The sequence below is a fragment of the Entelurus aequoreus genome, linkage group LG04 (genome assembly GCF_033978785.1).
Source record: "Entelurus aequoreus isolate RoL-2023_Sb linkage group LG04, RoL_Eaeq_v1.1, whole genome shotgun sequence".
NCBI classification, from domain to species: domain Eukaryota; kingdom Metazoa; phylum Chordata; class Actinopteri; order Syngnathiformes; family Syngnathidae; genus Entelurus; species Entelurus aequoreus.
The window spans coordinates 65,850,666-65,875,474 of NC_084734.1; the positions used below are offsets into that span (position 1 = coordinate 65,850,666).

Genomic DNA, 24,809 nt, shown 5'->3' on the forward strand with positions numbered 1-24,809 from the left:
TCGCTGAATCGCCTGCGCCACTTCCGGCCGTCCTGAAGAGGATGTTCTCTGCCTTGGTCTTGATCTTGGCTTGTACCTTGGTCTGCCAGCTTGAGGCTCGCTGCATCCTGGAAACAGACCAATCTTCGATTTAGGACCGGAGACGAGGGCGTGGCTACACGACATGGAGTTGGCCATCTGATGATATACGAAAGAGAGAGGTATATTTATTTATTTATTTATTTATTGTTATGTAGCGTGATTTGGGCGTGGCTTGGCACATCCAGACCACGCCCAGACCACACCCCCTTATAAGTACGAAAATTATATTCAAAGTAGCAATGTGCTTGAGCTCGCCACGGTCTAGTGATGGGCAGTAACAAGCTACAATGTAGCTTAGCTACATTTTCTAGTCGCTTGGCGGTAGCTTAGCTACCTTTTTAACGAGTAGCTTTTCCTGTAGCTGAGCTACTTTTAGACCCTTGTAGCTAGGTAGCTTACATCAAAGCTACAAGCTACAAAGAGAAAAAAGGGATTGCAAATCCATGCAAAAAAAAATATGGAGAAAACACAATGACCTGGATAAATGAGAACATCCATACATACGGAGAAAATCCATGATGATTGGTTGGTGTTCGTATGATGAGTCACGATTGGCTAAGGTTAGGGCGGAAACATTACGGACTGGCCAATCAGAGGCAAGATAAGGGATCTCAAAATGAGTAAGCAAAATCATAAACATACACACACTCATGCATGTCACATGACGACAAAGGAGTCAGAGACAGAGCAATCCCTATTATTATATAGGGGTGGGCCAAAGAAAAGGCAAACTAAATGTGACAGGTAGAGGGTGCTAGAACGGGTAGCCCTTTAGGGCCCTGGGGAGGCTATAAATAAGAGAGGAAGCCCTGCGGCCTTCCCTTCACCCCAAAGCCTGACTTTGAGTGTTTGGTGAGCGGACCTGCTAGCTACTGGGTAGGTGTTGATTTTGGTTTTATGAGTTTTGTTTGATGTTTGCAACCATTACATTTTAATAATAATGCACAAACCCCTTTTATAGTGTGAACCAGAAACCCAATACACTGGTAGAAGGGGGGAGTTTTGTGCACATACACTGCCTGCCCGATAGTGTGGTGGGTGTAGCTTTTAGAATTACCTTCGTTGGGCTACTCCATTTTGATTATCCCATTTTACCAATATGTGCACCCCTTTCGTGTGCTCGTGTGTTTGAGCTTTAAAGCTCTGGTTGTAGCCCTGAAGTGTACTGTGTGATTGGTTACCAGTAGTAGCGGTTTCAGGTATGGGGAACATGTCATTTGAATATCATACATTCAAGTCCATCTGGCTCATTGCAACTTTTACTATGCCTATAGCTTTTAGTTACCCGGTCAGTCTCTCCAGTCTCCAGTATTAGCTGACAGGCCTGGTTTTAAAAGGTATTGAACTTTATTTTGATAATGTGTATTTTCAGATATTTTAGTGTATATTATTGATGTATTTGTTGAATTGTATTGCTTTTTACTGATGTCATGATACCTGCCCACAGGGAGGAGTGCAAGGAAGAGCGCACTATTTATCACTGTTTTTCCCACCGCCAATGTAAAAATATGTTTAATTTATTCATTCGGGCCACGTGCAATGGTGTGAGGGTTATAGACGTACAGGCTTATCCTAAGTCAGATTGATTGCATATTTGATTTATGGTTTGTTTTATTTGAAGTCATTATACCCTTATCGTTTATTTGGTTTTACACTATTAGTTTGTGTGCTGTGGACTTGCAGTGGATTGCATGCCTCCTATTGGCCTTGAGTCTTCTGACTAGGCCCTATCATCAGTAACTCTTTCCGGCCTAGCCCCCTGGGTAACCCTATCCCAACTAGCCATTGACCATTGTCCTACACTGCAGCCCATCAAACTTTATGTGGTAAATCCTCTACACCAGACTCCTCCTGTGGTAACTTTTACTACTGTATTGAATGAATAAAATTGTTCCTTAGATTTGTACATCAGCCTCTGTCGTCCTGGTCATTCGGGACAGCTAATGTGGGGATATTGCCCTGGCCTAGATATAAGTAATTTGCTATAGGATTTCCTCATCCTTTCAATTGAGGGTGGCGTTGTCTTCTAGGACATGGTGTACTTTGTTTAGGCCACATAAATAAATACATACAGTGGGGTGTGGGGACCCCTAGAGGTAGTTGTAGGATGTCCCCAGCTAAATGACAGATCGTTAACAGTAATTAACTTTTATTGGGTCCACTTGTACACTCTGGTATTTTAACATTTGTATTATACATGTGGGCCCTTAGATATAAAATATATAAATGTAGCTTAAATTGATTAACGTGGACCCCGACTTAAACAAGTTGAAAAACGTATTCGGGTTACCATTTAGTGGTCAATTGTACGAAATATGTACTGCACTGTGCAATCTACTAATAAAAGTTTCAGTCAATCAATCAGCTTTGATCTAGCAAGCTACGTTTGCAGTGTAGCTTACTACAATTGTGAGGGGATAGCTTCCTCTGTAGCTTAGATACATTTAATCGAGAGCAACCTGTACCTCAGCTTATTACATTTACCAAGTAGCTTGCCCATCACTGCCATGGTCTGACCAATCCCAAGTCAATAGGGGATGCTTTTTTTCCATGTGTTTCGAGCAAACCGCAGAATGATTGTGAGCCTCACAATGTTGTGTCTCCGAGAATGGAACAGAGGCTGCACCCTGTTTGAAAATATAGTCGCTACAATGATACGTAAAACTTTAGAAGAGGTGGGTGACTGATGACCCCAAATATAAAATAATTTGTGTAACTTATAACATGTGTTTATACAGTAACCTGCTCACATGAGTCAGATGACAGTTTCATGTGAACCTCAAATAAATACTCCAGCGTGATCACGGCTTTTTCACAATTTTTTTCCACCAAGGGCCACATACTATAAAGTAAAATTAAAAAAAACTTTTCAAAATGGCCCTCAAATACTTTGACTTGTTCCCTTGGTGGAAAAAGTTGAGACACCCCTGTGTTATTAGTAACAACTTGTCAGCTTTTTTCTCATTGATTCACATTTTTTTTTTTTTATCATTCCTAATGTTTTTAGAGGATCGTTGTATGGCTGTTTGCCGTAGTAAACAAACGTTAGACAGTATGTTTAAAATATGCTGCGAGATAACAAAACTTGAGTAGCTGCCCGCACTTCGGACGCCCTGTGCTGACAAAGGTCTTTGCATTGACAAATAATTCTCAAGATTAAACGGAATGTAATTGTGCAGTACATGCAATATTTCTGTCAAAATTGAAAGAATTAATGTGTATAGTTAGAAAGATAAAGTACTTTGTTGACAAATATTATTTCCAGGCTTTTGCGGCCCACATAAAACGATTTGGCGGGCCAGATTTGACCCCCGGGCCATGAGTTTAAATCCTGGGATTTAAACCTGGCAGGCCCCTGTGTGTTCCCACAGATTAAGGATGGATTCATGTTCTTTTAGCATTTTCTCAAGCACAATTAAACTTAACCCAAAGTACAATTCCAGCAAGAAAACTTCACTAGAAAAGGACGCAAAATAATATACTAGTTCTGGGAGGTCAAACTCGTTTTCATTGAGGGCCACATCGCAGTTATGGCTGCCATCAGAGGGCCGCTTATAAACAGCATGTTGTATGAATTGTATAATGTGCCTCTGGATTTCATTATTAATTATATATTTTTTATTAAGTAGACTGTCGATTTTATAGTAAACATTTACTAAATGTTACTGTAAAATATTTATATATATTATTTATATTCTGGCAATTTAGCTGCCAGTTTCTCTACCGTAAAAAACAAATGTACCGTCTTTCCATTCACAGTAATCCACTGTTAAAAACATCTGTAGATTTTACAGTCAAAAACTGGCAGTTCAATCATCAGAATTTTATTGCAAAAAACTGGTAGTTTTTTCAATTTAGAGTAATATGCTGTAAAGAACACCGCAACATTTATTGTAATTTTTATTAATTTGATGGTTAGTTTGCTGTAAAATCATAAGTCAAGCAGATATTTAAGTATTTATTTTTATTTAGACAAGAAATGTTTGGAAAGTATGATAATATACTGTAATATTTGTTGCAATAATAGATACTATTAAAGTTGAAAATGAATGCAATTTCAAGCAGTACATATTTTTTTTCTGTCAAAATTTTAAAAAATCCATTACATTTAGTGAGAAAATAAGTACTTTATTGACACATGTCGTTTCCAGGTGTTTGCGGGCCAGATCTGGCCCCCGGGCCTTGAGTTTGACACCTGTGTACTAGTGGTTTACCTTAATTTTTCTCTGCTTTTTGGTTTTTGTTTCATACTCAGCCTTTGGGCCCTTTGGCTCACATCCCCAACAAACCTTCCAATGTGTTTCTGGTCCAGCTAGCTTTGGTTGACAGTCTTGTGGCTCTAAACTGGCTTCTTCAAGTGGAAGGAAGTATGCTTGCCTGGATGTCGGTGAATGTCAAGGTTCTAAGTGAGCTGCGTCCACCAGCTTCTTGATACTCGGCCTCTCTGCTCCTGCTAGGGCTGCTGGGACTGGAGGCCATTCTGGTGTTACGCTGGCCTCAGCAGACTCAAGAGATTCCCAACTTCTCAATGGGCTCAGCTCAGCTGCACGTTTGTTTGGATACTTGTTCTCTTGGAATTGTTGGTTTTGCTGACCTCAGAAAATGTTGGTCTCCAGGCTCCGCAAGACTTGCATGAGTTGGTGGCTCCTATCTCCAAGCACACTTTCTTCTTCCATCTGTGGGAGACATTATGGTTGGGTAAATTATGGCTGCATTATGTTCTGCTCCAACGCAAACCACAAAATAATTTATTTCATTGACCATGTGGTTGTAAATATTAATCTCAGTGAGATACTTAAATGTAGTTTGAAAAATAATGTGTTAGTACTTCTTGTAAGTTAAAATAACACTATTACATTATTTGTGTGACATATACACAGTGTAATGCCAGATGACATGTGGATATTCTTTGTGTAATCAAATGTTTCCACATCTTTCATGTGAGCTCCTTGAACCTTTCAACTTTAGCAGTGGGAGAATACGATCGGCTCAGTATTTTGTCTAACGTTTGTTTAATATGGCAGAAAGCCCATGATTCCATGCACAAATAATAAAACGATCCTCAAGAAATTGATGCACTAATAAACATGATATACGGCAAAGGGCTCTGGTATGTAGTCATGCTATTCACGGTTTGTGTCCGTCACATTCTGTTGTCTTCCCCGTGTTCAACCATTAATGGGCTTTAAAGGGGAACTGCATTTTCACAACCCTTATGAGAGACAACAACACATATGTATATATATTTTTCTGTGTGTTTTGTAATAAATTTGTGATAATTGGCTCGCAATGCTGCTAACGAGAGCAATTTATTATGCCTCTAAATCACTCCAAAAATGTATCCAAGAACATCATTTACCTTCCGTGACATGTATAATAACCAAGCAATAGCGACATTGTTATTGTAAGAGTGAACACTGAGGAACTGTTTTTGTAGCAAAGTAACACATTGCCATGCTCACAGACTTTTTATTTTCTAATACACAACACAATGCCATAGGACACCAATTTGTTCTCACTGAAAATCATGAACAATTATATTACAGTATCTGTAAAATATTAGCCCACATTTTATGTTTTGTTTGTACAGAGCCAGCTTGAGAGTGTATGTCAGGGGTCCCCAAACTACGGCCCCCAACATCCAAAATCCGGCCCCAGTGAAGTCCCAAGTTAAAAAAAAAGTTGTTTTTTAAAAAAAAAAAAAAAAAATATTTATTTATTTTTTACTTTTTTAATCTTTCCTTTCTAATCCATTTTCTACCGCTTGTTACTCTCGGTGTCTCCTAGCCGCTCAGGCAAAGCATATTGTCTAAAAATGAATTTTCCCATCGATAACATGACAATGATAAATGTTGATGAACATTAATGTTAATTGATGTACAATGACAAAACGGATTATAAAGACAATGTATATAAAGACAATGTATGTATCTTTATTTATATATATATATATATATATATATATATATATATATATATATATACACACACACACAGCCTGGCCCCCGGCCAAATTTTTTTAACCCAATGTGGCCCCCGAGTCAAAAAGTTTGGGGACCCCTGGTGTATGTAGTTGTACTAACAAACATGATGCGCTGCATGTAAAATAGTAAATATTATAGTGACTTACTCAATGGCCGTGTTTCCAGTTGATTTCGGGTGGATTGAAACATGTTGTAGCACTGCAGGGTTTGTTGGAGCGAACAGTTCGTCTTTCGTTGTTTTCTCTTTGCCAGAAACGCCAGCTTCCGTCTGCTTGAATATTTTACCCTCTCTTTGTGCTCGCTTAGCACCTCTAACCAGCAGTTTATCCTCCAGTTTGTGAATCCTCGTTTGTCCAAAAGTAATCATCTTTGTCTGTTACCAAGTCTGCTATGATTAGAACCCTCACAGATTTGTTGCTGGAAATACGAATTGTGTTTCTATGGGTACCGAAAAAAATGTGCCCAGGAAATAAGTTCCAGTAATTGTTAGCATGCCTAAAATTACCAAAATATTGTACATATTAAATATTGTTATAAATGTGTCTGTTACTAAATTATATATGGATACATATATATGTGTGTATATATATATATATATATATATATATATATATATATATATATATATATATATGTATATATATATATATATATATATATATATATATATTTATGTGTATATATATATATATATATATATGTATATATATTTATGTGTATATATATATATTTATGTGTATATTTATGTGTATATGTATATATGTATATGTATGTATGTATGTGTATATATATATATATATATATATATATATATATATATATATATACACTACCGTTCAAAAGTTTGGGGTCACCCAAACAATTTTGTGGAATAGCCTTCATTTCTAAGAACAAGAATAGACTGTCGCGTTTCAGATGAAAGTTCTCTTTTTCTGGCCATTTTGAGCGTTTAATTGACCCCACAAATGTGATGCTCCAGAAACTCAATCTGCTGAAAGGAAGGTCAGTTGTGTAGCTTCTGTAACGAGCTAAACTGTTTTCAGATGTGTGAACATGATTGCACAAGGGTTTTCTAATCATCAATTAGCCTTCTGAGCCAATGAGCAAACACATTGTACCATTAGAACACTGGAGTGATTGTTGCTGGAAATGGAAATACACCTATGTAGATATTGCATCAAAAACCAGACATTTGCAGCTAGAATAGTCATTTACCACATTAGCAATGTATAGAGTGTACTTCTTTAAAGTTAAGACTAGTTTAAAGTTATCTTCATTGAAAAATAAGGACATTTTAATGTGACCCCAAACTTTTGAACGGTAGTGTGTATATATATATATATATATATATATATATATATATATATATATATATATATATATATATATATATATATATATATATATATATATATATATACATACACACACACAGTCACGATTAAAAGTTTACATACACTTGTAAAGAACATAATGTCATGTCTTGAGTTTCCAATAATTTTTACAACACTTATTTTTTTGTGATAGAGTGATTGGAACACATACTTGTTGGTGAAAAAAACCATTCATGAAGTAAGGTTCTTTTATGAATTTATTATGGGTCTACTGAAAATGTGAGCAAACCTGCTGGGTCAAAAGTATACATACAGCAATGTTAATATTTGGTTACATGTCTCTTGGGAAGTTTCACTGCAATAAGGCGCTCTTGGTAGCCATCCACAAGCTTCTGGCAAGCTTCTGGTTGAATTTTTGACCACTCCTTTTGACAAAATTGGTGCAGTTCAACTCAATTTGTTAGTTTTCTGACATTGACTTGTTTCTTCAGCATTGTCCACACGTTTAAGTTAGGACATTGGAAGGCCATTCTAAAACCTTAATTCTAGCCTGGTTTAGCCATTCCTTTACCACTTTTGACGTGTGTTTGGGGTCATTGTCCTTTTGGAACACCCAACTGTGCCCAAGACCCAATCTCCGGGCTGATGATTTTAGGTTGTCCTGAAGAATTTGAAGATAATCCTTCTTTTTTCATTGTCCCATTTAAAGCACCAGTTCCATTGGCAGCAAAACAGGCCCAGAGCATAATACTACCACCACCATGCTTGACGGTAGGTTTGGTGATCCTGGGATTAAAGGACTCACCTTTTCTCCTCCAAACATATTGCTGGGTATTGTGGCCAAACAGCTACATGTTTGTTTCATCTGACATTACATGGGGAAAAAGATAATACCTTCTTGAGGAAAGTTCTGTGGTCAGATGAAACAAAAATGTACTTGTTTGCCCACAAGAGTCATCATGTTATTAATACTGGCAGCTGCATGTTTCCACATATGACTCTTACTGTCAATGAATATGCTCCCATCCACAGTACCCTTATTGACTTCCACTTTTGTAGTTGCAATACCAGATACATCCAACAGATGATACCAGAGAGACAGCAAGTGAAGTGAAGCATTGTAACCACTTCAAAACTGCCTGGAACAAATCAATTATGGCTCAAAAATAAAAAAAAAAAAAAAAAAAAGTGGATAAAGAAGAGTAAGAAACAATGCAGCTAGTTTCCGACCCATGAGGCGTTGTGTTTAGCTGCAGTGCCCCTGCACTTTGGACTCTGTGGTCACTTACTATACCGATTTGTCAAGGACTGTGCAATGCAAATAAGAGGACTGATTAATCAAAAAATATATGCATATCATGTTTAGAATACAAAACAATAATACACAGCAAAATCACTTTCATGTGAAATATTTAGTCACTGCGCTGTATCTAATATAAGACACATATTATAAAAAAGAAAAGGACACAGACTTAAACAAGTTGAAAAACTTATTCGGGTGTTACCATTTAGTGGTCAATTGTACGGAATATGTACTTCACTGTGCAACCTACTAATAAAAGTCTCAATCAATCAATCAATGTAGTGCGACACAATTTTCATTTATCTACCATTATCATATTTTCATTTTATTTTGTTACATATCCAGTATGTTTTTTGTTTTTTTTTACTATTGACTGAGACCGATTTTTCATAATACATTCTTTCTTGCTGCAATATTTGTATTCATGTTTCACGGTGGAAATGTGGATTCAATGAACTAAATGTACTTTTTAATGATTTATTTTGTTATTGTGTAATTGACTTCTTTTGTTTCATTATAGTTGAATTCTACTCTTGCCTGAGACCTATCATGTACATAATACATGTTTTTCTTGCTGTGATATATGTCAATATGTATTTGTTTGTCTTTTGGAATGTATTTGACATACTTTGGGGACGGCGTGTCACTGTTGGGAGAGTGGTCGTGCCAGCAACCTGAGGGTTCCTGGTTCAATCCCCACCTTCTACCAACCTCGTCACGTCTGTTGTATCCTTGAACAAGACACTTCACCCTTGCTCCTGATGGGTCGTGGTTAGCACCTTGCATGGCAGCTCCTGCCATCAGTGTGTGAATGTGTGTGTGAATGGGTGAATGTGGAAATAGTGTCAAAGCGCTTTGAGTACCTTGAAGGTAGAAAAGCGCTATACAAGTATAACCCATTTTACTTAAATAGATTTACTTTTTCCTTATTTTTTATCCATCCATCCATCCATTTTCTACCGCTTGTCCCTTTTTTGGGGTCGCGGGGGGTGCTGGAGCCTATCTCAGCTGCATTATCATGTTTGTCAATTTATTTAGTTACATAATACTTTATTTTTATGATTGCCTGAGACCTATGATGACACATTACCTTTTGTATTTATTTATTTGTGTCTTTGTAGTTGTTATTGCAGCGACTGAATACCCCAAATTCTTTGGAATTTGTCTAAAAAGAATCTACAAAACCTAACGCAACCACAAAACTTGATTTGAAGCCAGTGGTTGGTTTAGTTCAGACCTGGGCATTCTGCGGCCCGCGGGCCGCATCCGGCCCTTTGTGCGTCCCTGTCCGGCCCGCGTGAGGCCAATTATAAATTACAAAATACATTTTAAAAAGTATCTATGTCGAGTGTGCAATACAACGGTGCTGCTTTTGTTTTGAAAATCGTTATTTGTATTACTTCCGTGTGGACGTGTGCGTGATTGTGAGTGAATGTGAACAACTGCAATTACAAAATAAAGTTGAAAAAACATCTATGTCCTGCGCGCAATACAACTGTGCTGCTTTTATTTTGAAAAGTATTATTTATGGGCGTGTGTCCGTGTGTAACCTGCGAGTGAAGGTGTACATGCAGCGACAAGTGATGCACGGTTTACACCCGAGACGCCAAAAAGAGAAAAGTTGATGAGGAATGCCGTGTTTTCAACAACACATGAACTGCAAAGCAACGTCCCCTCACCTAAGGTGCGTGCCTGCGCAATTGCGCACTGCTCAAGCGTCCGCTGCGCGCAGCAAGTATATGCCGCGCACCAAATCAAATCCCATCTGAATTATAAACAAAATAAACATATTTATTCTATGGAATTTTGCAATGCAACTTTGAGTGACAGTGACAACAAGCGGCCCTAATGGTGTTCGTCAACACCGTTCAATTGAACACCGTTCAATTATTGTAACGTCTATCGAGATGCTTCGAGGACAGGAATTATATCGATCACTTTATTGAACAAAACTGTTTATATTCGGACATAACCACACCAAAAACATGAGTAAAACAATTCTATCTCGAAAAACTAGTCATTTTCTGCTGTACAAACCAGGCCAAAACCAACTTGTCATCTGTCACCAACACGCATAGCACTAAACCACTGGTGCGTTTATGGCCACACAAAAAGTCGGACAACTCAAACACCACACAAAGTTACACTATGACTCCTCAGTCATACGTGTGCTTATTTTACTGTCATTTATTATTAATGTTAATTTATATATATTAGTCATGGAATGCTGTTACACACACTATGTTGAAGTATTACTATTATTATTATTATTATTATTATTTATCTTACGGTATATATCAAAAATAATATTGAGCAAAATTTAATTGAAATATTGTCGATGTGGCCCTCCAGCAGTGCTCGGGTAGCTCATGCGGCCCCCGGTAAAAATTAATTGCCCACCCCTGGTCTATATGGTCTATGTAGGTGCAGCAGGGGCGCCGAAAAGGGGGGGGTAAAGGAGACGGATTCTAGGGGCCCAGGATGGAGGGGGGCCCAGAGAGGCCCCTAATGATGATGAAATTATAATACAGGGGGCCCTGTAAAGATTATTTTCATGGGGCCCAAAATCCCTGAGGTGCAGCATAAGGATGTAGCAACAATTCAATTATTTTGTCATCCTGTTATGTTGTTTCTCATTTGAATGTGCTTTGAAGATTAAATTAAACAGGCAAAGAAACAGGACACAACCTTCCCATTGGTGGGGAAAAAAGTAGTCAAAGCATGATAGATTGATTGAGCAACCGTTGCCCTCAACTGGCCAACTGACTCAAAGAAACACTGGACAGGACAACAAAGTCTAACTTACTGGAAGTTGTTTGGTGAAAAGAAACAAAGACAGTAGACCACAGGGGGCCAGGCGGACTCCTGGAAAAATATGTCAATAAAGTACTTAGTCTTTTATTACTAAATGTATTTGTTCTTTCCATTTTGACGGGGAACAAAATACATGTAGTCCATGAAACTTTAATATTATCCAATATTGCAGCAAATATTATCAATATTTCCAAACAATTAAAAAAAAAAAGTTAAAATAAAAATAATTCCTCAAAAATCTGTTTGATTTATTATTCCAAAGCAAATTATTCACTGTAAAAAATGACAAAATATTTTATGGCAAAATTTATGGTGGTATTTACAGTCTTGCTTTTTTACTGTTTTTTCACAGAAAAATCTACGGTTGTTGTTTTTATGGTGTATTGTAAATGGAAAAACAGTAGAAAATATTTTTTTGGCAGTAAAAATGAGCAGCTCAGTTGCCAGAATAAAAAAATAACAAACAGCGGTATATATGTTGTAAAAACCACAGTACATTTACAGTAACGTTCTTGTGACTTAGCTGCCAGTTGTTGTTTTTTTTTATAAATAGTGGTAATGTTTTTTTCCATTTGCCGTAATATGTAATATAAAAAAAACACAATTTTACAGTAAAATTCTGGTGATCGAGTTTTAAGATTTTCTTTTGACAGTGTACATAAAAATATATAAATAATAATCAAATGCATAGGCAAATTCATATATTATTCGCTGTTACAAGCAGTCCTCTAATGGCAATCATAACTGCGACGTGCTTTTCCATGAAAACGAGTTTGACAACCCTGTAGTAGACTGTTGGGAATACATTCATCCAATTTCATGGAACAAATCATTTAATTTAATCAAATTTAATTGAATCATTTTAAGTTGCACATGTAGGTCAGTGCTTCTGATATTGTTTAGGCCTTGCTGGCCCTGACGACCCTCCATTGTTAAATAAAGATGTGTATCGAGAAGTCATATATTTTGGTGCCGGGTCACTACTGGAGGACCGATAAGATTCTGGACAAATGATTCGTTATTTTTCATTTAAGTAACTATTGTAGTTAAGACAACCGGTAATACCTACTTGCCTCTAGTTGAGAGCTAAATGTTTAAGGGTGTATGGAGAGCAAGGGTGTCAGATGAGCTGCATTTTTTTTATTTTTTTTATAAAAGAAACTGCTGTTCTAAATGTGTCCACTGGATGTCACAATGGCAATCTGGTAGGACTAACTGCGGCTCCTCTCCCTCGACCCAAATGAAACTTAAAACCTGCCGTTTTATGTCTTCTGCTTCGAACATATAGTTATTTGGCACCCTTACTCCCCCATAATGTCTCTGTCAAAAACGAGAAAACCTAACCCTTTTGAATACTTTTTACCTCCGTTTCTGAACATGACAAAGTAGGTATTTGATACCGAGAAGAGTTCACATATTGTTTTTTGTTCAATCCCAGAAAGACTGTGACTTAAAGTTTAATCCTGGCTTTGTAAATACACTGAGACAAAGTCTAAGCTCATTGTTTTTGAAACTGCACCAACTTCCTCAGACTTTTTAACAAACTTGAAGTGTTTTGTCCATAGGATTATTTGTGATTTGTACGTTTTCAGAATGTGCTTGTTCTATTTTTCGGCAATGTAAAACAAAGAAAACAACCTGGAGTTGTCTTTATTTTGAAGTTATCATGCCATTATTTTACCATTCCGGCCCACTTGGAAATAGATTTTCTTCCATTTCTCCCTAAGCTAAAATGAGTTTGACACTGCTGAAGTAGGGGAAGGTTCACTTTAGCAAATAGACTGAAAATTTGACTAAAAGCAATATTTGTCCCAAATTACTTATTGTATATATGTACAATATTTTAAGAGGTATACAAGTAATATAAGTATATACGAGTACCGATAAATATGGGTATCGGTATCAAAGAAATCCTATATTAACATATAACTGTCACATGTTGTGTTTTTTCACATAGCCTGGTTGCTCTTGTCTTTTTCTCTCGCCCTTCCTAGACGTGACCGCCACGTCTGGGCAGCCGTCTGAGAGGAGTCGTCGGCGGCGATTGCGCATCTGCCTCTACTGTGGAAAATGCGGGACATTCCATCTCTCGTTGTCCCCCGCGCCCTGACAACCACCGCTCCCGAGTGACACGGCACTCTTCCGGTGGCATCTGCGACTGACTTGTCGGCCAGCTTCATGCAGCTCCCAGGTACGCTTTCCTGGTCTAATATGAACACTGTCAGTTCTGCTCTGGTTGACTCGGGTGCTGCTGATTGTTTTGTGGAAGAATCTTTCGTTCAGAGTCAAGCAATACCTGTATCGGAGGTAACTATGAGGTAGTTCACTTCCTTGATGGAAAACATCTGGCTGGCATTACGTTGCAGACACACCTCCTTTCGCTCTGCTTGTCTGGTAACCACCACAAATCCACAAATGTTTTCATAATTCCCTCTCGTTCTGCACATTGTTTTAGAAGCATCCTTTTGTGGTACACACAGTCTAGAAGAACCTGGCGTATCTGCATGCTTTCAAGAGACTTAACCCTAGACAGGCAAGGTGGGTTCAGGTTTAATTTCTCTAACTTTCCAAGCAGGCTCCCAAAATGGCAAGCTCGATGCCCTGTCCAAGTTTTACTCTTCCCCCTTTGAGGACACCCCACAAGATACTATTATTCCCCAATCTTGAAACATTGGCGCCCACCAGTGAGACGTGGAGAGACAGGTGGTCGAGGCACTCAAGAACACTCAAGAGCACCTGCAAACTGTCCCGCTGGCCAACTTTTTGTCATCCTGAGGCTTCGTTCTGACATGTCCTGGGCTCATTGTTCAAGGATTGCCTTCCCCCCGGTTGTTACCCGTACCATATTAAATGGTACATGGATTATACTTGTATAACACTTTTCTACCTTTATGGTACTCAAAGCGCTTTGACACCATTTCCACATTCACCCATTCACACACAGATGGTGGGAGCGGCCATGCAAGGCCCTAACCACGACCCATCAGGAGCAAGGGTGAAGTGTTTTGCTTAAGGACACAATGATAAATAAATGATAAATGGGTTATACTTGTATAGCGCTTTTCTACCTTCAGGGTACTCAAAGCGCTTTGACAGTATTTCCACAATCACCCATTCACACACACATTCACACACTGATAGCGGGAGCTGCCATGCAAGGCACTAACCAGCACCCATCAGGAGCAAGGGTGAAGTGTCTTGCCCAAGGACACAACGGACTTGACTAGGATGGTAGAAGGTGGGGATTGAACCCCAGTAACCAGCAACCCTCCGATTGCTGGCACGGCCACTCTACCAACTTCGCCACGCCGTCCCAATGGACATGACTAAAATGGCGGAAGACGGAGGATTCGAACCAGGAACCCTCAGGTCATTCTGACTTGCTCAGCGGTTCTGGTGGCTTTTGTTGCGGAATGATATCAGGGAGTTCGTATCAACCTGCTCAGTGTGCTCGGAGCCAGTTATTCCATCAAGACAGGGCCTCTGCGTCTGCTCCCCATCCCGGAGGATTCGAACCAGGAACCCTTAGATTATTCTGACTTGCTCAGCGGTTCTGGTGGCTTTTGTTGCGGAAGGATGTGAGGGAGTTCGTATCAACCTGCTCAGTCTGTGCTCGGAGCCAGTTATTCCATCAAGACAGGGCTTCTGCGCCCGCTCCCCATCCCCTCTAGGCCTGGGTCCCATGTTGCTTTGGACTTTGTAACGGGACTTCCTCCGTCCAACGGCAACGCGGTTATCCTCACCTTGGTAGACCGTTTTTCCAAGATGGCTCACTTTGTGGCACTTCCGAAGCTGCCTTCTGCTCTCCAGACAGTAGACCTCCTGGTATTCCCATGGACATTCTCAGATAGGGGCCCACAATTTCCCTTGGCAGTGTGGAAGGCATTCTGCAAAGCTCTGTGGGCAACAGCCAGCCTTTCTTTTACCATCCCCAATCCAACGGTCAGACAGAGCGGGCCAATTAGAATCCAAAGTCATCCATCCACTGTGTGTGCTATCAGCATCCTGCCTCCTGGTCTACTGTCTTGTCATGGATTGAGTATGCACATAACACTCAGCACTGTCAGCTCTGCCACTGGCACTTCTCCATTTAAAACAGCATTTGGGTACCAGCCTCCCGCCTTCCCATCACTGGAGTCAGAATCAGCGTTTCCATCAGTCTCTGCCCATCACCGCCGTGCCTGTCTTGCCTGGAGCAACAATAGTGCAGCCCTGGTACCCACCTTGGAGCACAACCAACGTCTTGTAAATTGTCACTGTTCTGTGGCACCGGAATACAAGGTGGTCAGAAGTTTGGCTCTCGTCCATACTGTCTTTAAGAATCTACAACCCCGGTGTATTGGACCACATGCTTTGGAACGTGATATCAACCCCTGCCTTGTACAGCCCTGTGTTCTCCTTTCTCTCTCCCTGGCCTAGATGTTCTCAGGGGGACACACCCAAGGCTAATTGCCACATCAGCCTCTTAAGTTGAGGGCTTGCAGCTTGGAGATACCAGTTTTTTCTCCCTTGCAGACGACACAACCTTCCGCTGCTTTTGGGCATCAGCTTCACGGTTTTCCTGTGCTGACATCTCTTTACTCCGGCATCTACCCTGCATTGGTACTGTTTCAGCTCACTTCCAGCCTGACTTCTCTATTTAGGTTGTTTTTGTCTTTTGACATTGCTTACTTTCATGGTACTTATTCTTCTGTGCCATCTCTATTAGTTTACTTGGGAAATACGTTTTGTACCCTTTTTGTTAATTGGTGATAGTTAAAGACGATGGTATTTACGGTAGGCCTCTGCATTTGGGCTTCACGTGTTTAACAGAACCTAACATATAACCCTACTATCAAATATACTATGTCATAATTTAAGTTGAGATGGAGGTTGTACTGAATAAAGGAAACCCGTTTTTAAGGTGAAATTAATGGGTTAGGGTTAGTATGTAATGCATAAAGTATGTAAAATTGCTAAAAACTACCCTGCCATAGATATAAAGAAGACACATTTAACCTTTTTAAAGTAGTTGTGTTGGGACACAAAAGAGCAAAATACATTTTCTTTTTAATACAATTCTTCAAAATGAAGTAAATGATCTACACAAGTTGTGTTGGTTTTTTCCTCAATGGGAGGCGATGGACTGAGCTGAGGTTTTTATATTGCTGTTACGTTCCTATGCATTGGCCTGTTATGTCACTGTCTGCACAACCTGGGGTCAGTCAGGTCAGCGTCTCAGTCTGGAAGATAAGCGCTCACCCATGGGTGTTCATGCTTCAGCTATCAGCGCTGTGGGGTAAACAAGCACCTCCCGTTCGGTCTTGAAAAACGCTTGTCTGCATTTCCTCAGTCAGCATTGATCCGAGTCTGCAGGCAGAGAACGAGGATCAGATTTGGACTGTGGATGCTTACCTAACACAAAACTCAAGAAACCCTATTTTGCAGTCATGTTAACATCAGTCCATAAAGCCTGTAAAGCACAAGTCTCCTGTGTTGTACTGCCTCGCTGCCTTTGTCTGCTCCTGTTGTCAGGGCAGAGGTATGTATGGCACGATGGAGCTGCTCCCAAAGCCTCCTGGAGCACATGAATGAGAGAAAAAGTAAAGGAAGTACACTCATCATTGCATTAAAGGAGGGCAGGACACGGGGGTCGGAGAAGAGGGGAGACTGAGGGAGGGTACTGAGGAGGGTAATGTAATAGGGCCTTTGTTCTTGTTAGTGTGACTCACAAAGCCGTGGTCGGGGCAGCAGAGCTTGGTTACCGTTACCAAACACAGAGATAGATGGGGAGAGTGCTTGTGTGAAGGGGAGGGGTGGGGGGTCGATGGTGTAGCCCAATCGAATTAAAGCCTTCATGTCAAAGCATTCATTCAATCTTGACATTTCAACACATGACATTAGCTAGAACCACCGCCCAGTGCATTTAAACATAATCAGTGTCAACGTGAACGTCAGTTTGCACCGTCTAATCTGGCAGCAAATTAAATGCAAAGACAACACCGACAAATGGAACATTAAAAAAATTATAATACTTTGTTTCTGCATATGTTTTTACACGTTGACCACACATTTTTCTAGAATAGGTGTTTATGGAACAAAAACTCGCTGACACAATTCTAATCAAGTTCCATGGTGGCGGTTATGAAACATCTCCAAAGACACTTTTATAGACCGCGTGACTCATAAGGCACAATCGAGTCAAGTCCAACAATGGAGGTGTTGAGCTTCTGATGGTGCGCAATGCACTTTATTAGTACGTGCATGTGTGCGTGACTTGAGCTTATGCAGTAAGCAGGATATCCTGTCCTCCCCGCTGCTATTGTGGTGTGTCCAGACGCTACCCCTGAAACCATTTCCCCTCTGTCAAGTGTCTCTTTTTCTTTGTCGCACACACACAACGCTCATGCACACACACTCAAACTCACACAAACAGCCCAATGCCAGCCTGAACACAATGGGAACCAGTCCAACACCACCCTTTCAGCTGGATAAAAATAACTTTTTTTGTCAGTAATGACATGAAAATTGTTTAGGAACAATGAACCAGCAGGACTTTGATCAGTCAAAATAGTACTATTATTAACAACAATGTAAGGGTGGTACATGAGTATACAGTCCATTCCACCCAATAGGTGACATTTCAGCCCCAGGAAATACAATTTAAAACTAAAAAATACTTTTTTAAAGAGGCAAAGTGTTCATCACATTGATGTGATTGCATATGTAATCATTTAAATAGGACCCCAAAGCATAGTTTAAAAACAAAAGATGCACTCTAAAAAAGTGCAAAGTTCAAAATAAACTGAGTACAGCACAAAAATAGCAAATACACTTTTGCCTTCCCATGAAATATAACCGTATAAATCACTGTTATTCAAACTATAAGGTTAAAATAAAGTGCAGTGGTAGTTGTCTTTGTGACACCTAGCGGCCACAATAGCTCATTGCGTTAAGCTCGTGATGCAGGAAGTTGAACGATGCAGACACGTTTGTTACTGGACACTTTCTATTTTGCTTCTGTCTATGAGACCTTATATCTGTAAGTAATTTGCAACTGTAATTATTTTATACTTGTTTATATTGACAAATGTTTCGTTTTAGTTTGCAATATTGTTCAACTAAGGACACTTACTACGTAAGTCTAGCTTGTGTGCTAGTGTGTGCTTGGCTGTTGTGTAGCTGTGAGCTACCAGTAGCCTATATTAACCCACCATATTTACCTTTTGTAAATGGCATTACTAAAATACAAGAAAAAGACCAACCATGCGTGCTTATTGAAGGACATTTAGACGTGAATTGACTGTCGAGATCTGCGCAAGTAAATGTGCTGCAGGACTTCTTGTATCAGAGCTTCTATTGGCAAATTTAGATGCAAGCTGATATAGTCTGATACTTCTTGTTGTTGCTATCAGATCGATAATCAATATTAATATCAGATTGGGACACCTCTACTTAAAATCAAAATTTTTCACTCAGGCTTGTTACCCTTAACACAATGCTCCCTTTGATAAAATTGGAATCATCCACAAGTCACATGGTCCTGGGGAAGTTGCGTCTTTCAGATTGTTGTTGGCAATGAGCGTAGAGAGCACAGGGTAGGTGAGAGGGCCCTTTGTACTTTGTTCCTCCTTGAATTTGATGTTTCTCATCATCTTTATTCTTTGTTTGAGAACTGTATCATGCGGAATGAAACGTGGGCAAACGGACTAGTTTGTTTCTTGCAATGTTTGGCTGTACGTTAACCAAGACGGTATACAAAGACTGGGGCAAGATTTTGGTGAAAACCAAATCATACAAAAAGTGGGATGTGTTACAGCAGTGGTTCTTAACCTTCTGGACCTTGGAGTCAAACTTTTCTACCACAGTGGGGCCCGGGCCCACTCAAATCTTAACACAGGAATCTTAATCCTGATTTTAATCATAGTCGATAATTATATATTATCTAGAGTACTTACAGTTTAACAGGTCCAAACATTCTCAAATAATAATAATATTGTGTATAAATTATATGAAAAAATAGATAATACACATAATAATAATACAAATAAATATTATATATTTTAAGAAAAATACAAATGAATACTAATAATGAATGATATAAAACAATTTGTTAATCACAAATATTAATATTTATTTAACACATTAACAGCACATCAAACAGGCCTTAAAGGGGTTATATTATGATTATTTTGTTCTACATTTAAAACACCTCCTTATAGTCTACATAACATGTAATGATGGTTCTTTGGTCAACATTTTGCATAGATGTGTCTGTAAAGACCTATCTTCAAGCCACTTTTTGGCTGCCTCTGAAATCAAGCTACCGTATTCTGAGAGTCAAAGTCGTTAGATGCAAATAATTCCCCTGTTTTCCTTCATGCTAAATGAACCTTCATAGCCATAACTGTAGTTTGTAGCTTGTCAACAATTGGCTAAGGTTACAAGCTACGATACGAGAAACATCGCTAACGTAATAACGTATTATACAGTTTTTTTTTTTTTTTTAGGTATTATACAGTATAACCTAATCCTCCATTGCCATTTTTAGGAAAATCATTCTCTATATTGCTGGAGGTTGGTGATGCTGTTGTCCAACGTTAGAAGGCTAAGCTACAAGCTAAACCACAAATCAAGTAAATATATTTATTGTATCATTGACACATTGCCAATCTCCTGTTATAGTTTACTGTTTCGTTGTCTTTTCCATTTCCAAAAATAGTAGGCACCAACTTCACCATTAAAAATATATAAGCAGTGATCTTCAAAATGGTTGACACACACGGAGAGATTCTTCTTTCCACTTGAAAGCACATTGCTGCAAAACTTAAAAGTTAGTCAGGCCCTTTGTTAATTCTTCAGATGAGACTGGAGGTGTGTGTCGTGACCTGTGTTGGTTAATATAACCAATAACAGAGCATTTTTGCTCATCTTGTTGTTGTGCGCACTACAAATGCTGCTACGTAAAATAAAAATGGCTGACTTTTGTAGCTGTCTACTCTCTACCATGTATGAATATATCCGCTGACGTCACAAATTGGAATAATGTCATACACCTGGCAAATTCCAAACGGACCGTTTGAAAGAAGTATAAAGAAATGCAATATTGTTTTCTAAATATCTTTGCAATAACTCCATGGTGTGATTTCAAATTTGTGTGACTTATGCAGATCCAAAATACTCTAAAACAGGTGCCAATATCTTATAAAAGTTGGTTTTGTATAATAAATCCACTTTAAATCCAGAGGATTACTTTTTATAAATATTTGTATCTGCTCAGTGGCCTTGTGGTTAGAGTGTCTGCCCTGAGTCGTGAGTGCAAACCCCGGCCGAGTCATACCAAAGACTATAAAAATGGGACCATTACCTCCCTGCTTGGCACTCAGCATCAAGGGTTGAAATTGGGGGTTAAATCACCAAAAAAGTATTCCTGGGTGTGGCCACAGCTGCTGCTCACTGCTCCCCTCACCTCCCAGGGGGTGAACAAGGGGATGGGTCAAATGCAGAAGACACATTTCACCACACCTAGTGTTTGTGACAATCTTTGGTACTTTAACTTACTTTAACTTAACTTTAAAAATCTGTTTGCTTACGGCAGGGATGTCCAAAGTACAGGTCATTTTTTAATGGCCCATTTTAAAATACGATTAAAAAAATTAAAAACATAAAAAGTGGTATGAAAGACCAAACAGGTGAAATGTAACAAGAAAATGTTGCAATGTTTACTCTAATAACACAAAGCTGCCATGCGGGCTGGTTCTTTCTTTAAAAAATAATAATGAATCAAAATCAATGTTATGAATTATTGACCCATCCAAGGCTCCAATTACGTCACATTAAATACTGCACTTTGAGATATTTTTTGGGGAAAATGTTGCATATTTTGTTTGCCATATAAAAAATGTAGCTTTTTTTTTTTTTTTTTTAAAGAAGCGCCTAAAACGAACAAACAACAATTCAATGTATAATTGACGGATAGATCTGAAGTTGATCCCGAGATTATTGTGTTAAAAGTAAACAGTAAAAAAATGTATAATTTATTTTTTAACACTTTAATGAGTAGGACCCTTTTGGTTCCCCAATAATCTTTTTGTGATTTGTTTTTAAGTGTCATTGCTCAAAAAATAATAATGAATTAAAATCAATGGTGTTATGAGTTATTGACCTTTTTAAGGCTCCAATTATTATATAATCTGAAATATTCCTCTTAAAAATGTTATTGGGTGAAAATATTGCATATTTTGTGTTTTTTCCAGGAAAAAAACAGGGTTTTCTTTGACAAAAAGAGCATACGACTTAAATCTTTAAAAACGTTATATTGACAGATAGACCTAATGTTGATCTAGAGATAATAATACTGAATAATGACACATTTTAAATATTTTTTGGACCAAAACCCTTTGGGGTCCCCGGGATCAAGCCTGAGTGGAGGCCTTAATGTATATTTTTTATACATATATTGTATTGGTTTTTAGAATAAAAAAATATCAAAATGGCCCCCGCTTGCTTTGATTTTTCAGTGTGCGGCCCTCAGTGGAAAAAGTTTGGACACCCCTGGCTTACGGGATCCAAGAAGAAAAGGCTTTGTTTATTTATTCAAAATAACACGCTAGATCACTTTACTTATGTACAATATGTAATCACACACTGCCTGTTCTTTTGTTGAGTGTAAATCAAAGGCTACATTGTATTTAAGAGACATAAAAGCATTAGTGTACATGTTCAGAAGATTGGTGTGACTCCCAGCATTCCCTTATTTATGTAATAATGGCTTGCAAGTACATGCTTGGGGTTCACGTATGCAATAAAAGTGTTATTGTGCACTTAAACAACACAGTGAGCTTGGCCACCATCCCGTTATTTCTCCTCCCCCCCCTGCAAGCCTGGTTGAGGTGCTATTGTGTGCTTTCCTGTGGAGTCCTCCGCTCTCTGGCACGCACACGTGCACGCGCACACAAAGCTGAGCTGTGCTGTTGACCACAAACAGCAAAGAGGTCGCCCAGCCGTCCAGGAGGAAGAAGAACTTAAAAAAAATAAAAATAAAACTTGTTTGAAAATTGACAACCAAACAAGCTCTTTTTCTCTGTTCTTGAGGATTTGCAGACGGAAGCCACCCCAGTGAGAAGTGAAGAAGTATGGCGTTTTAACGTGTTTGTTGACATTGACAAACATCAGCCGCAGTAAGAGGAGATCATCCATTCATCACTGTGAGTCTCAACTTTTTCTACTTTTTGACTAAATATTTTATTGTTTTTCCATGCCACATTGTGGTCGATTCGGGCTTTTAAACTAAACAATAAAAAAAAGTTACAGTTGATGTGGTGTATTACAAGACCACAACCAGGAAATGGTAAACACATAATATCAACCGAGCCAATATCTATAAAGCGTTGATGTATCTGTCTCAGATGTGCTTAAGAAATTCATTTAAGAAACATCACATTTGTACTAGTCAACATGTCTAAAAAGGAGTAGGAAGAAACCAAAATGTATTTAATGCTATACTATCGCCACATATATTACTGCCAATTCATTCATTCAACTCAGTTATCTCTGCTAATTGGTTCCAGTGCTGATCATGGTAAACACAATTCTGCAAGTAGTATTGTTATTCATAAATCAAATATTTGCATAGTTAGTGCAAAAAAATATTCTAAATAAGATTTTTTTAAAAATGTAACATACGAAATAACACCCATATAATCACCTTTACACTTGTTTCACCCCATATAGTTGCCCTGACTGCATTTTACTGTAGATTTCAGTAATCACCGGTCGCCCAAAGGATCCTCCTAGCGTCACCCGGCCACTGCAACACGGCCACGACAGGGAAAGTTAGAACTGGGCTTTCGGGTGCTGAAACCACAGGCGTGCGTTCTGTCAAAGCTCGGTCAACTTCCCAGTCACAGCTGTGAACATTAGCGGTAATGTTAGCATTCCATGTCATTAGCATTGCGTGTTCCAAATCGTCATTCCACATTGCTCACGCCAAAGGCTCAGCAATGTCATGTTGAGTTGATGTTGTTGAAGATGAAGTGAATTAACAAAGTTCATCTCCACTTAGCATAGCCCGGACAGTCTCTGAAAACTGATACCAGTGTTGATAGCAGACGTATGTCCCCCTGTGGTCTTTTGACATCGCTAGTGTGAAAGTCTCAATGTGGAGGTGTTCAAGATCAAAAAAGTTGTTCTCAGATAGTAGTAGTTTCTAGCATTGTCAACCTTAACCCAGAAAATAAAGTTTCACTTGGTGATCATCTGTATCAATCGCCACAACATAATGTAAAATAAGACAAATACTGCAATTTTATACATGTAAGACATAAATAGGACTTAATCTAACATCTAATTTAGGTCAAAATATGTAGAAAATGTTTGAAAAATCAATCAATCATCAATCAATGTTTATTTATATAGCCCTAAATCTCAAGTGTCTCAAAGGGCTGCACAAGCCACAACAACATCCGCGGTACAGAGCCCACATAAGGGCAAGGAAAAACTCACAACCCCAATGGGACGTCGATGTGAATGACTATGAGAAACCTTGGAGAAGACCGCATATGTGGGTGACCCCCTGCCCCTATAGGGGAGACCGGATGTAATGGACGTCGAGTGGGTCTGACATAATATTGTGAAAGTCCAGTCCATAGTGGATCTAACATAATAGTGAGAGTCCAGTCCATAGTGGGGCCAGCAGGAGACCATCTCGAGCGGAGACGGGTCAGCAGCGCAGAGATGTTCCCAACCGATGCACAGGCGAGCGGTCCACCCCGGGTCCCGACTCTGGACAGCCAGCACTTCATCCGTGGCCACCGGACCTGTGCCCCCCCCCCCACCCCCCTCCACAAGGGAGAGGGGGCAGAGGAGAAAAGAAAAGAAACGGCAGATCAACTGGTCTAAAAAGGGGGTCTATTTAAAGGCTAGAGTATACAAATGAGTTTTAAGATGGGACTTAAAAAATTATACAATCTGCAATGTAGTGAAGCTGCCATATTGGAAGTGTGATGTCGCACAAGACAGTACAAATTCCGTTTGCTTACGCTTTGTCGTTTGGATTTTGTTCACTTTGTGTGTAAAGAAAGCCATTGTTGGAAAATGACAATGTGTGTATTATTAAAAAAAAAGGAAGGAAAAATATGTTAAAATAAAGATAAAAGTTTTGGTTATAAGTATTGGTTATCGTTGCTTATTGATGATTATTGATTTTGTCCAGTTTCTTACGTCCTGTATTTTGGTTTCCTTTGGTCCTTTGTTTAATTTGATGTATATTCTGCCAGTGGTGTGCCGTCAGGCCCAGCAAGGCCTTCTCTGCTG

At 39.0% G+C, this 24,809-nt stretch overlaps 1 protein-coding gene across 3 annotated transcripts in view; it reads left to right on the forward strand.

Moving 5' to 3' along the window:
- The first annotated feature begins 788 nt into the window (after positions 1-788).
- Positions 789-24,809, forward strand: part of LOC133648942 (lysophosphatidic acid receptor 4-like) — a 42,693-nt gene continuing 18,672 nt past the window's right edge. For 2 of the 3 annotated variants that reach the window (XM_062045518.1, XM_062045516.1), the window contains exons 1-3: positions 789-957; positions 13,511-13,707; positions 22,590-22,702. The gene's annotated coding sequence lies outside the window, so the exon portion shown is untranslated. Of the gene's footprint in view, positions 958-13,510; positions 13,708-13,785; positions 14,055-22,589; positions 22,703-24,809 lie in introns of all 3 variants that reach the window. The other variant, XM_062045517.1, reaches the window with a different exon arrangement.